Below are 14,309 nucleotides of genomic sequence, written 5' to 3' on the forward strand. Positions count from 1 at the left end.
CCGCGCCCCGCTCGGTAGCGCGGCCGCCGCCATTTCCTCCTCGAGCGGAGCGGGAGCGGAGCAGAGCGTGACCGCGATCGTGATCGGAGCGGGGTGAGGTGAGGCGAGTTGAGCCGAGGTCAGGGAGGCGCGGCGGCCACTGCGCCTGCGCAGGCTCCCCCGCGCCCAGCCCCTCCGAGCCCAGCCGGCCCCCAGGCGGGCGGCCGCGCACGCGTAGAAAGGCGGCGGGAGAGCGGGGGATCACCTCCCCGGCCGCCGGCGCCGCTCTGCGCACGCGCGGCGGCGGCGGCGGCCCCGGCCCCCGCGCGAGGGGCCGGAGTGCTGCGGCTTGCAGTGCGCCCCGGCGCACGCGCGGTGGCGCGAGGCGCCGCGGCCGCCGGCGGTGGGCTCGGCGGCGCAGGCGCGGTGGCGGGGGACTCCCGGGCCCGGCTGCTGGTGCTGCCGCTGGAGGAGGCTCTGTGCCGGCGGCGGGCTCGGGGCTGCGCGCAGGGAGCGGCTTTCGCCGGGAGAGGTCGGGCGGGCAGCGGCCGTGCGGGGCCGGGTAAGGAGCGCGCTGCGCGGCGGGGCGGGGCGGGCGGCTGCGCCGGGCCCGGCTGCGGCGGGAGGGGGGGGGGGGGGTGTAGGGGTAAGGCGGGGGACGCCGCGGAGGGGAAGCCGTTAAAGTTTGACAGCGGCGGCGGGTCCCCCGCCGCCAGGGCGGCGGCGGCGGCGGCGCGCGGGGAGGGCAGCGGCTGCCCTTGGGCAGGGCGCGGGCGGGGGCGGCCGCCGCCGGGGGCGGGGGGCGCTCGCGGGGCACCCGCTAGGCCCGGTGACCCACTTTGCTCCTGTCACAACTCCCGGGCACGTTTGGAGCCCTGCCCGCCTGGCCCGGCGCCCGCCCGGGCCGCTCCCGCCGCCCCCGCCCCCCCCCCCCCGGCTCCCCGCCGCCCGGGCTGCGCGCAGGCAAGGGCGGGCGCGGGACTCCCCGGCATCCCCCGGCCGCCGGACCGGGCAGGGCCGTTGCCGAACCGCGCCGAGGACCGCCGCCGGCCCCTCGGCGGTGGGGCGGGCAGAGCCGCGGGCGGCGCCTGCCCCCGGGGCGCGTCCGCCGCCGCTCCCCTCGGTGGGGCGGCTCGTCTCGCCGGTGCCGGAGAGGCCGGCCCGCCCGCCCGCGCCGCCCCACGCGTGGGGGAGCTTTTCCGTGGCGGCGGTGAGCGTGTTTACGCGGCGGGCAGGCGGCTGCGCGGGGGCCGCGGCGGTCAGTGTCCGCTCGGCGGCTGGGCCGTGGCGGGCCCCCGGGCCTTCCCGGCGGCGGCGGCGGCGGGACGGCTTGGCGGGGTCTCGGGCACCGGGCGGTTGGAGGGTGCCCGGCGCTGCTGCGGCGCGAAGCCTCCCTGCGGCAGGTGAGCTGGAGCTGCGGGGTACAGGGCTGAGTGCGCACTTTGTGGGCTGCTTTTTTTTTTTTTTCTCCCTCTCCTGTGGTAACTTTTATCGCGGTGCCTACAACGTGTTCGTGCTCTTAAATGTGAGGAGTTCTCAGTAGCTTCCCCCATCCGCTCCCGACTTACGTGCGTCCTTAAAATCAGCGTGTCAAATGTTCTGTGCGTGCGTGTGTGAAATATGACCAGCAAGGGACTGGAAATCCGTGGTACTTCATTTTTGTGTTTCTGTTAAGGTAGATGTGGATTTTTGGTTGGCTTCACTTTCAAATTCTGGGTACTTTAGGCCTGGATATAAATTTGAAATGTTTGGGGTTTTTTGTTTGGGTTTTTTTTTTATGAGGCGGAGTGCTTGTAAACTAATCAAATGTATTGGTGGTGAGATTTTTATAAGGCCGTTGTTTTCGTGTACATGTTAAAAGTTGACCCACTAAGAAGCAGAAGGAGAGTCAGCTGTAGTTCTAGCTGGGATATGAAGTGGCATGTAGAGGTGGAGTGGCTGATCATAGATCCTGATCCGCTAAAGGATTCTTCAAGCAAGTATTTTTTTTTGATGACATTGTTTGACAAGCAGTGCTTTTAGTGGCACTGTTGACTTAAACAGGCCTGTTCCATTCCTTTCTCCCAGCTCGCACCTCTTTGCTGCCCCCCTCAGCTGTACCAGCACAGCGGTTCATGGAACCCTGTCCCGTAACTGGGCTGGGGAAATGATCCAGGGTAAAATTAACTACCTTTGTGTTTTTTTTTTTTTTTTTCTTTTTTTAATGTGGTTATATTTAACCTACATCATTTCTCTGGGTAACAGGTGTGCCAGAAGGCAGGAGGATTGTTTAAGCAGATACCGTAGTGAAAGAAGTACTTGAGAAATACACCTCAACTGTGATAGTCCTAGTAAAAATCAATTTGAGCAGTTGCAGTTGTTTCACACTGTTCAATCTTACAGGAATAAAATTGATTTTATTCTGTGAATAGAAGTCTATGAATATCTGTGGGTTTGGGCCTGTTATTTGAAATTAGAAAGCATTTGATTGTTATAATAAAGGAATTCTACTTGACAGGACAACTAACTGCAATATTTTTTTAAAATAAACTATTGATTTTCATATATCCATTTAAGATACTTTCTCAAAAGTGTTACAGGCACTGCTTTTGGGTTACCAAACATTATGTGTTTGGATTAGGGTTTTTTGGTTGAATGTGGGTGCTAGCGTTTTTAAGGTCATTGGTAAGGCAAGAGTTACCTCTTCATAAGAAGCAGTCCAAACAGTAAAAAAGAATAACTCCCGGGTTGATATTTAATAGTTTAAGATGTCATTCAGCCATGTCTTGTTTTTTATTTCTTCCGCTTCATGTTCTTACATAGAAAAGTTTAACACACGTAGATAAAATGAAAGGATGTGAGGAAAGCGGAGAGTGTTTTCTTTATTAATGCTCTAAGGACCACGTAAACACTCTGTTGTAGCTAATTTTACTCTTTCTGTACTCAGCAATTTAAAAACTGAGTGGTAATTACTTTAAATTTAATTTGTAGTGTTGGTTAATTATCTTGTTAGTATAGAATTTCACTGAAGTAATGAATCTTCATGGATGGATTGGTCTTGCCAAGGAAATTGCTGCTTTCAAGAGCTTTTTTTGGGGGGGGGGGGCTATTATAAATTTGTGCAAAAAGTTGAAGATATAAATTAGTAGTAGAGACATTGACCTCCACCCTCCCCACGTGTTCTTTATAGGAATTGTTTTTATCAACCTGAAAAGTTGTGAATTTTTTACTGAAAATAATAGACTTGTGTTGAAAATAGTTGTGAATAAAAAATGCAATTTTCTTCTCTAGGTAATTTCATCATTTGAAAACAGCTCATTTTTTAGCTATGCACCCCTTCAGGACATATGTGTGTGTATACTTTGCTGTCTAAAGCCTCACAGCTTCAGCCTAAATTTGTAGATTGAAGAATATGGATAGTTCTCCTCTTAGAATAGAAAATTAGTACTGTAATACAGTTTCTAACACAAAATACACAATATAATTAGGAAGAAGAGGAATTGCAGCTAAGGTGCCTTCCTTTTCACCACATTGTAATGAGTTAGTTTTTCTTGAGGAAAATACTTTGGTAGGTGTTTGAAGTAAAGAAAAGTGCATTTTAGTGTTTCAGCCTTTTTAAAGTACTAGTTTCCATATGAATGCTGGAAATTGTAAAGGCCACATGATAAAGCAGACCTAGAAATGTTTCTGAGGGTAGATGGTATTAGTAGATAGTTGTGTAGCAAAGACAGTAAGTAGTAGTTGTTCCTGCCGTTCTTACCTTCTATTTATTTTGCAAAGTATTAACCTTTCTATGTTAATTGAGCTGGTTCACCCTGTAGAAAGCTGTACTGGCACCACTGAAGGGGTGGCACAAGAACAGGAGAGAGTCACCAGGCTGCTGGAAGAGCAGTAGCTGTTTTAAGGTAGCTTTATCTCTGGAGGGGAAAAAAAATATCGGTGAGACTACAGACAGACAGAGGCCAAACCATTCAAGTGTCTCTCACATCTTCTACTAATAGTGAATTACTATTAGTAGTATTGGTATTATTACTTTGAATTTAGTTGTCTTTCAGAATAAAAAGAGGTGTAGGAAGCGCACCTTCAGTCACGTAGTAGAATCTGAAGTGAAAGATTTCAGTGTTTCAGTGTGACTCTGGCACAAGCAAAGTCGGCTATATCCATTGGGAAGGTATCTCATTCACTTGTGTGGGTGGTCCACCTGGGGAAAACAACTTTCTATTGCAGATTGTTATTTTGTTAACTCAGTTAATGGGTGTCTGTAATAATTTGAAACCATTCGTGGGACATTCCCCTGTTGATTTGTTGCAGGAGTTGAAGATGTGAAATGCAAAATAAGAGGAAGGAGACTCACGGTTAATGCAGCTGTGTGCTGCCCTGAAGGATTGAATTCTCAACCCCTACTGCTGCCACAAAATTCCTTTGTAATGCAAAAGCCACTTTAATTTTGGCATACCTCATGCCTGAGTGTTTAATTTTATAGTCCTAATATTCTCTTACCATACTTTTTGTGTATAATATAAATTCTTAATTATAGCCGCTTTCAGAATATATAATCATATATGTAAAAAGTTTCAGTGCTCTGCGGTTGTCATATATTTAGTATTATGTGGAAGCAACAAGGCTTCTCGGATTCTTTCAGCAGTTTAGCGTTGCACACTTTGGACTCTTTCCAACTGTTACATTTTGTCATTAAAATCACTGAATTAGTTTTCTTATTCTGCACTGATGTTCTGAGGAGCATTGCTGAGTATTATAAAATCATCATTAGTAGTATTAATATTTTATTAAATATAGATCCTTAGAAATTAGATATACCCATGAGATTCAAGACTGATAAAGACATATTTAGAGAGTGAAGCTTAGTAGATACTATGGGCAATCCTCATCTTCATGATAAAAATGTAGCCAAATTAGGCATAAAGGTGGGTACTTAAATGCTTTGTCCTTAAAACTATGTGTTTAATAATCTCGGAGTATGTGAGAAAGCTTCAGTTTTGAAGCTAATATTATTTTACCCATAATGACAGCCTGGTACCACAAGATAAATGGTGCTAGACTATTATGCTTATGTTAAAACAGAAGAAAACAGTTCCTGGAGTACGACAGATCCATTTAAAGTGGATTTTTAAAATAAAAATAGGTGGCCTTGTTCTTCTATAGTCCTTTTAGAGTTCCATTAAAAAGGATATTTGCGGGTATCTCCAAGAAGATTTTTGATGTATGTTATTTTGGTATATGATGAGATCCATAAAATAATACAGAGGAGTCAAAACTGTGATTTAAATGGATTTTGGCTGTCTAGCTCCAAGTAAAATTGTAGCCATGTGTTGGCTGAATTTTACAGGTCTCTAGGTTTTCACTAGTAAAGTTTTCCAAACACCTTGAAGTTTTGTTCTCACTCAGATCTTCCATAATCTTGTCACAACTGAGCATCTTGGCATCTAAATCTGTTTACTATTCATAAATTAGGCAATCTGTAAATTAGGTATTCACTTGTCCAAAGGCATGTTCAAACCACACCTCAGGCACACCTATGGGATTGGACTCAGACCAAAACCCTGTGGTGACTCTACCTTTTGTTCAGAAACACAAAGGAGTGAGGAGGAAGAGGTTTTGTTGATGTCTCCTTTAAGAAACCCCAAACAACAAACCAACAAAACCCCAAACCCTAAAAATCCGTGTTTCCTTGTGTACAAGATGAGTAAAGTCTAATTGCGCCAAAGAGAGATACTAGGCCAGTTATTTTCTTTGGAGGAAGAGGAGGTGAGTACTTGCGTTCTGGCCTGTGTTCCAAAAACTATTTTGTATTTTCCTCCATTTAAAATTTTAAGTGCTATTAGGAACTGGAAACCAGGACTCCTCTCTCATTTGGGTGCCCTTCTCCTTAGAGAAGCATGCACACTGCTGGTTCTGCTCTGTGCAGCAAAGCTTTACTTTTTATTTTTTCTTCCATGTTCTGAAGATTGCCACTGAAATGAGAAGTTATGAGTTGATCCACCTTCCCAGTGCAATGTGGAGCCTGCTGAGAGATTACAGTTTGAACCGCTCCTGGCAGGGTAGAGACTGGCTTTCAGATTTCTCTGTTCTGGGTTACTGTGCTGTAACCCTGTGCTGCTGGACAAAATGAGAGCACATCTTTTTTTTCTCCTACTGGCACGTTAAAAGAATATATTACTCCTGTTTGGATGGGAAAAGCTTAGCTATGTATATCAAGGACAGGGACCAGGATCATGAGTACTAACCTTACCTGTGTCCTAGGCCTTCAGAAATAGGTGAAGGCGAAGGCATAATATTGTGTTCACTGGTTACCTTTATGGTTCGCATCTCTGCTAACTTTTTCAAAAGTCTTGCTGAGTGATGCAACTCTCCCTGGCTTTGGTACTTTAGAATTGTGGATCCTGTTGTATGAAATACCCTTTTTGTGTCCTGCTGCTGATATCTTTTAGTGAAGACTGTACTTTAGGGTAGTATTGTCTATTACAGCCAGAGCAGACAGCAGAACTCAATTACTAACTCATCGCGTGGTAGTGGTGTTGCTGTGGGACACTTAGAAGAGAAGGAGTACCTGGGAATGGGCCGATCATCCAGCATGACGTCTGGATTTTAAGTGCTTTGTAGTAGGGTATAGTATTGCTACCAACGTCATCTACAAGAGTTTTTAGCTTGCAGCTCCACAAGTTTGTGAGAATATCTCAATTGCTCGCAGAAGGATGATCTCAGATCCCATAAGCATCTCATCTGCTGAACTGGTAGATATCTAGAAAGTTGCAGCATTTGCTTTTAAATACCATCAGGTCAAGTGTTTGTGAACGTAGAGGGGGCAGGCACTGTAACAAGTGGCTCTTGTAGGAGGGAGGAAAGTTAAAGTGTGAATTTCCTAACGTGTACATTAGGAATCTTGAGGAAATATATACTTTTACATATTAAATTATGATCTTAGAGAATGAGATACTAAGCTGCCTAATAAAAAAAGGATACTTCAAAATAAATTGTATTAATATAGCTAATTTCATATTTCCAGTTCTGAGAAGGCTGCTGCTGTTGTAAATAAAACAAAAGGTAAGTTGCCATTTTTACATTTGACTAAAGTTTTTAATGACATACTAAGTATTAGTTTCTGGTATTTAAGAGCATTTGATGTGTTTGGTGGCTATTTCATTTCATGTTTAATGTAATGTCAAAGACTGGCTTTTGCCTTTTCATTTGCGGCTATTACTGACATGCAGCCTGACAGAATAATATTCTATCAGTTTGGTGGCTGCTGGTGAGAAGGTGGTTGTGAATTTGGAGAGGGTAGACTCCTGCTGGTGTAATAAGGTAGAAGTTTTGTAGTATTTCTGATTAATCTTGTTAGAGAAAAGCCAAAGGTTTGGATTTTCATCAATCATCCAAAAGCCTCAAGACATATTAGGGGAAAAACTGTCTTGTTACACAGAGTAACTTTCCCAGTCCTTAGTCCCCTAAAGGTATATTTGAAACCTAAATATGAAGTTGTAAAAAGTGAGAGAAATTGAAAAATGTTTCACCAAAATCTGCTTATTTCCCATGGCCCAGTAAACAACCAAGAAATTTTCTCCATTAAAAACTGTAGGGATTTGCCTTTTTTAAAGCCTGATTTCCTAGGAAAACGTGATTTATGCTTTTTCCTTGTTTTCTCTCATTCTTTCCTTACACATGTGCCAATAGTTTTTGAAATCATTGACCGATTACAGCCATGTTTGTAGGAGGGATAGTAATCTCAAAGACCGTAATGTTCCTAAAGGTTTTAGGATAATAGGCAAACTGGTAGAGGGAAACATGTGTCACTACCCTCTCTTGAGAGAGGGATAGTGCAATACGAGTTTGGCACTGACCTGTTTTTTTCAGCATGTGCTGGGCCTGTGTTGGATAGGAGAACAGGAGATGGCTGTATGTGCCAGCGGGGCTTGATGGGGCGGTCAGAACATTGGGCTGTTTTGGAAAGGGATGGGGACTGAGAATATAGGGACTGGTGTGTCAGAGGGACAACAGGAGGGGAAGCTGGCCTCTCATGGTGGGGGAGAGGAGAATAGAGCTATCAGAACTGTGCTTTACTGCCTGCTGAAGAACAGAATGATAAGCTGGTAAAATATATTTTGACCATTAACCAGGGAATTATTGTCCTGATGAAAATTAGATGATGCTATGTTTCACTGACTGCAGGGTTGCCTGACCCTTAGTTTGGCCTAGTAAGTAAAATAAATCCTTCTGAAAGTAAAAAGAGGAGCTTTAAGCTGTGATTAAATTCATATTTTCCCATTGTTTCAGGCAAAAAAATGTGGTTTTTTGGTGTATTTCTTTGAAAAGACTAGAACTTAGACCTTGCTTTCAGTAGTAAAGAGGAAAAGAAAGTGTAACTTGAGCTTAAGAAATAGGACATTTCCATTTAAAGGCCATAGAGAGTAAGTGCTTTTAATAGTGTAGAGATAAAACTGAAAGGGTGCCATCCAAAGATTTCTGTTTATACCAGTTACTGAATGAAATATGTCCATTAATAGCCAAAGAATAAGATTTTTCTCTCAGCATAAGAACAAAAGACAGTACCTCCCAAATGGGATTTGTTGTAAGCCCACTCCTCTGTCTTGTAACATTGACTTATTAGTTGAAAAGCAGAAGGAGCTGGACTTCTGTCTAGAATGACACTTCTCTGGTTCTTTCCTGTCTTGCCTATATTTGCATTACCTATTAACTATTATAAAGAGCAGACTGAAATTTACCTCATTATGTTCAACTTGTAAGATTTTTATCAAGTCTCAGTGGAGAATTGTAGTATGTCCTGCTGATAGGTTTAGAGAAACTTCTCATAGACTTAGTAATGGTGAAAGTGAAGAAAACATTATTAGCTTGCTACTTTAATTTCTACAGAATTCCCTGCTCAATAATGTCAAATATACTGAAGGCTTGAAAAGTAACCGAGATAATATTCACAAATTTTATAGTATTCACAAATCTTAATTCATTAATTTCAAGTATTAAAATACTTCAGTTTTAGAATATCATAATGGACTGCAAATAGTTAGGTGACTTTGACTTGTGCTTATTTTAAGGTAGTTTTCATAGCAACAACAAATATTCTAAAGGAAACCGGATTTTCCTCTGACTGTGAGTAGAAAAGCAAGTAGCAGCATGAATCACAGCTTCCAAGAACTGTATGGATAGGAATGCAGATTCTTTCTCTCACACACACACACACACACACACACACTTTGCTTGCTGTCAATTTTAATGTAGTAATGTGATTTAATAAAGTTTTTCTTGCCATCCACAGCAGCAACATTCATTATATGTTAATCAAACTACTGCTGGCAGTTGCGTGGTTGAGGATGAAATTAGAGTTTGGAACTAGTATGGTAGTTCCAATGATAACTCTCTAACATCTCAGCACTTCTTGCTTAAAATATGTTTTCTGAAAATGTTTTTGTTGTTAAAATACTGTACGTCAGTTTTTTCCAGCTCAGAAGCATTAGTTAAACATTTTGTCCTGCACTAAAGCTTTGCATGATGTTTTATAGATAATAAGATATAGTTTCAGCCTTGAAGAGTTTGTGATTTGAATTTCACTGACATAGAAAGTGAGGAGAATGACCTCAGAAAGGGGGACAAGGATTCAAATGAATAAGTGAGTCATTAAACAAGTTGGCGTTTCTAAGAACAGAATAAGGTAGATCAGCAAGGAGGAAGATGAGAATACAGAAGCAAAAGACAGCATAAAGCTAGTCCAAATAGTATAGGGATTTGAAGGAAAAGAGGGAAAATGTGTTATTTTGCAGGATCTGGAAAGCATAATAAATTCAGAAGGGTAGTCTGAATCAGGATGAAGAGTAACAAGAAGGTGTTAGGAAATGGAACAGGAAAAAGATGTGTAGAAACTTACAAATTATGTTGATGGGTTTGGCTTTTGTGAAGAAAAAAAAGATGAGATGGGAAAAAGACTTGAGAACATGCTGGTTTGATCGGTTTGGCAGGAAAGTCAGGACACAAATTCTAGTCCTGAGGGGTTTTTTAACCCCTTAAGAAATTGAGCTGTCAATTTAATTTGCTTTTAAAGTGAGTGGCAAAACAACAGGCCACTGCCTGAAAATTCAATCTCAGGCATTCATGTTGCTCTGTCAGTACTTCCTATTGCACCTGTTTTTTGTATAAGCTGGAGGACTTCTTATGAGTTTCAGCGCAACTGATGTGGGGCTGTAGAAGCTTCTAACATCAAAGGTAATTGACGCGCTACCACTTCATCTAGGTCAAATGGATCACAAACTTTTTTCATTAAAATAACTTAAATTGCTTTTCAAAATTATTTTAGTTAAACTGGTACTACCTTTATATGGACAATTAAATTTATAGTTTGTTTATATTGAGTTGTGTTAATCTTTGTATTGTTGGCATAAGAAATGAAAAATAATCTCCCATAAACTTGTATAGATTTTTTAGAAAAAATGGCACCTAGACACTTTTCCTGCCCCATAGAGTATAGTTTGTCATTTCTTATCTATATACTGGTATTTGATTAAAAATGTTGATTTCTAACATTAGAATATTTCATTTTACTGTATGGAAAAATAGATAAGTAGGTGATAATGGTCTACCTTTCTTATCCCATTAGGCTTGTCCAGTAGACCTTCTTCAAACATTGGCATTCTTCTTACCCAGCTTGACAGCTGCTTCTTTCTATGTTGTATGTACTGGGGGACAAAGTGTTAAAGAACAGGGATTTTGAAGTTCCTGTTTTTTTGTTATCTTATGTCAAAGGAAATCTGCCTGTCCTTGCATAGGATGGAAGGAAATAGTTTAATGTATACCTTAAAGGATCTACTTTGTCACCTGGGATTACTGAATAGAAAGTATCAATAGTGATAACTAGCAGTGGTTTTGCCAGCAGGATTGTCAGCAGTGAGATTATATTACCAAATTGGTGCATGAGTATTTAAAACACAGCACTGTATGTAGCAATATAGAATTTGTGATCTGTAGTAGACGGGGAGCTATTTGTGGAGTAAGTAGCATGTTTGTGTATAGAAATCTCTATTGTATAGTTAGCTTCTGCTCTGTACAGTTTACTGAAATTAGTTTTTCATTAGTGAGGGGAAGATGTTTGAGTCTTTCTTATGTTGTTGTGTGCCATGTTCTCTGAGAGTTTTAAACTGTGTTCTGAGGTAGATCACATGTCCTGTTTGAACCATAGTACACACACAGTTAAGATTGTATTGATGTATTTTCTTTCCAGAAATTTGCTTCGTGTATTATTGATGTTCTGCAAGGTCATAATATAGCCCAAAGCAATTGTAATATAATAATTGTAATATTAATGTTTCGTTAGGCAGTGTTAGAACTGTAACTTTAATGTTACCATTAGGCTGTTGCATTTGTCTCACAGATTTGGATTTCAGGCAGTGCCAGAGCTACGTAAAAGGTGGTATGCATTTTTGAAGTACTCCTTTGTGTGTATTTACTTCATTATGTTGATAGAGGAATTGGAAAGTGAAATTGTGGACAGTTTAGGGATGGAAATAAAGTGACTGAAATGGCAGGGGAGAAAACAGAGCAGCAATCAAGGGCTCACCTCTAAAAGTTGTTTTGAATGGATTCACCTTTATAGAACTGTGGGATTTTTTGTTGTTGTTTTTCAGAAGACTGTGCCAAAGACTTTTGCTCAGATGACATCACATTTGGACTACTAATGCCATCTACCCACTCGACACGGCACAATGCATTTCTAGGTAATTTAAGTAAGTACGTAGATATTACTGCTACTAAAACAGTAATGCTTTAACCAGAAGCATCTCTTTTTCAACCTCAGGCAAGGCAGACATTCCACTTCAATCTGAGATTGAAATTAATGTTGTGAGGGGGCAAGAATAAACTTCAAATAAACTTTTAATAAGCTTTCATCCTGTACACTGGAGCATGGAATGAAACAATTGAACTAACTGTACCTGAGCTGCCTTGGAAACTAGAAGGAAAAAAACCCCAACGTCGTGATGGCACTGTCCCCAGCAATGAAGTCTGCTAATGTGGCCCTGTGGTTTCTGGAGACTGAATTAATATCTCTCCCAGTGATGTGTTACAGTGAATGAGCATATGTGTTGCCGTGCTCACAGCTTTATTGAGTGGTTTAGGGTTTTTTTTTGTTTTTTTTTTTTTGCGGGTGCTCTTGTTAAAGTGGAGATGGGCTTAATACCCTATTAATGTAAGAATGTATAGAAAGCAAAAGAATGCAGCTTAATAGGGTCAAGTAGCAATATCTCTGTCATCTCATTCGCGAAAGGGTTGCATTTCCCCACTTCCTTGATTGAACACTACGTACTATCCAGCTGAAGATGGGCTAGGAAGTACAGATTTTCATCTTTGCAAGATTTGCCTTATCTTGCAGCAAGGTTACCGATTGCTTTGTACATCTGTGGTCATGCAAAGAGAAACACATGACAGGGTAGTTTGTTTAAGGTTCATCTTAGGAGTGACAAAGGGGTTTTGATTTGATGTATCATGAGGATCACGGCCATGGCCCCCTGTAGCCTCCATGTATGTGTTTATATGCTTTTTCATTGTAAGTAGGTACTACTGTTAAAGTTTCAGATGTTCCATTGTTTTTTTGACTGGGTCAAAAAAAACCCCAAGAAGTGGATCTATTTAGGTAGATCAGACATTGTGCCAATCTTGCTGAAACTGGATTATTTTGTCTTGCTGGCAGAAAGCCTTCCTATAGTACTGATGGCTTATCATGCATTGGAGATGTTTGGTTGTGCATGAAGCTTGATCATGAATGGAGTTACAGGTAGCAGTGCTTGTAGTTAGTGATGCTTGATGCTTTCTATTCTAAGACCCTGGTTTTAGTTGCTTATAATTTGGCAAGACTTGAACCATTGAGCAGTAATTCTTTGCATTATATATCTGCTTCAGCTAAAACTTTACCAAAAGTCAGCTTGTGCCTGAGAATGAGATGAGAGCGAGGAATGTACCTTTTTCTTGATTCAAAATGCGCTGAAGATCTTACCACTGGAAAGATAAAGCATCTGCATATGTTAGAGCAAGCACTCAAGGTTTTAGGAGAAAACGTAAACTGTTAAACTGCAGTATCAGGCGCCTTTTTTTTTTTTTTTTTTGTGCCATCCCGAACTCTTACATTAGGCGGCATGATAGATTTCTGAAAATATGGTTTGTACCAGTTCAATGATTTGCCTAAATCCATTTCATCTGTCCAAATCAGATGAGGTAGATATATTCCAAATCCTTTTAGTCATAACCAGACAGAGCTACTGAGCATGTTCTAGCTGGACTGTGAGAGGTAAACAGGCCTAATCTCCTCCACTCCATTGTAATGCTGGGTACAAACACTGAGTAAGGAGACTTTCTTCTGCACTCCTTGTGCTTTTCCTTAACCGCATTCCGCATCTACTTTTGATGCTGTCCTTCAAGTGCTGCTTCAATAGTATATTCCCATAACTGTTGTGCATTTGTGTTTCAACTTTTCTATATTCTCTGATTTTCTTTATTGCTGCTCTTGTGTTCAGAACAGATCATAATAAAATAGATTGTTTTGAACAACGCATACTGTGTGTGGTTAAAAGTTACAAAAAACTTCTTTTTGAGCATCCTGGAAACTTATGTGTGCTGTGCATCTTTGCTGTTGCTTTTAAAGTAACCTTTTTAGACCATGAGGACCTGCTTTGTTTTATTAAGAATTTGTGTTTTCCAGGGCATACTTCAACTTCATTTACTGCTTGTCTCTCCATGGGCTGTTTTCCTTCACCTTTACATTTTCATTAGTCCTTTTACTTGGGTTTCTTCCTCAGCTTTTTTAAAAGTTGTGCTGAAAATCCTCAGTTTAAAACTGTTCTTAAGTTACAGAACTTTTGTATTTACTTATATAAAAACATCATCTTAATGTTTTTCATAGAAGTATGAAAAGCAAATAACTAAATAGAGAGAAAATACTTTTGACACTAATTTGTGGAAATAGAAGAGAGATTTGAAAATTGTTGTACTCTTTCTCACTGATTTGTGTGCATGTGTGAGTGCTTGCAGTAGTGCCTCGGTGCCTCTCTGGAAACGTGCCCATGTCACTACTTGTGCAAAAACATGTTTACTCAGGAGAACAGTGAAATCAAACCACTCTCTCATTCGGATTTGTTCTTATACACCTGCTGTAGCAGTGCAATGAATAAGGAAGGAGTAGCAGCAGGACAATCAGAGCCCATCCACAAGGAATGGGAAATACGGTATCATACAGCAGTTAGTTATCTTGGTTGTAATTATTGGGGCTGCTCTGCCTATCACAGTAAAGAAAAATTGCAACTCATTAAATCAAGATTTGTTTAAGAGGCTATAGAAAGCTA

The 14,309-nt window shown here is 41.7% G+C and overlaps 1 protein-coding gene across 17 annotated transcripts in view; it reads left to right on the forward strand.

The window, feature by feature from the left end:
• The first annotated feature begins 360 nt into the window (after positions 1 to 360).
• CLOCK (clock circadian regulator) overlaps positions 361 to 14,309 on the forward strand; it is a 66,621-nt gene continuing 52,672 nt past the window's right edge. For 5 of the 17 annotated variants that reach the window (XR_011325872.1, XM_069789880.1, XM_069789870.1 and 2 more), the window contains exons 1-2: positions 362 to 541; positions 11,604 to 11,702. The gene's annotated coding sequence lies outside the window, so the exon portion shown is untranslated. Of the gene's footprint in view, positions 542 to 996; positions 1,383 to 11,603; positions 11,707 to 14,309 lie in introns of those variants that run through there. The other 12 variants (XM_069789952.1, XM_069789936.1, XM_069789946.1 and 9 more) reach the window with 8 other exon arrangements.

This window comes from Haliaeetus albicilla, chromosome 1, assembly GCF_947461875.1.
Source record: "Haliaeetus albicilla chromosome 1, bHalAlb1.1, whole genome shotgun sequence".
NCBI lineage: Eukaryota > Metazoa > Chordata > Aves > Accipitriformes > Accipitridae > Haliaeetus > Haliaeetus albicilla.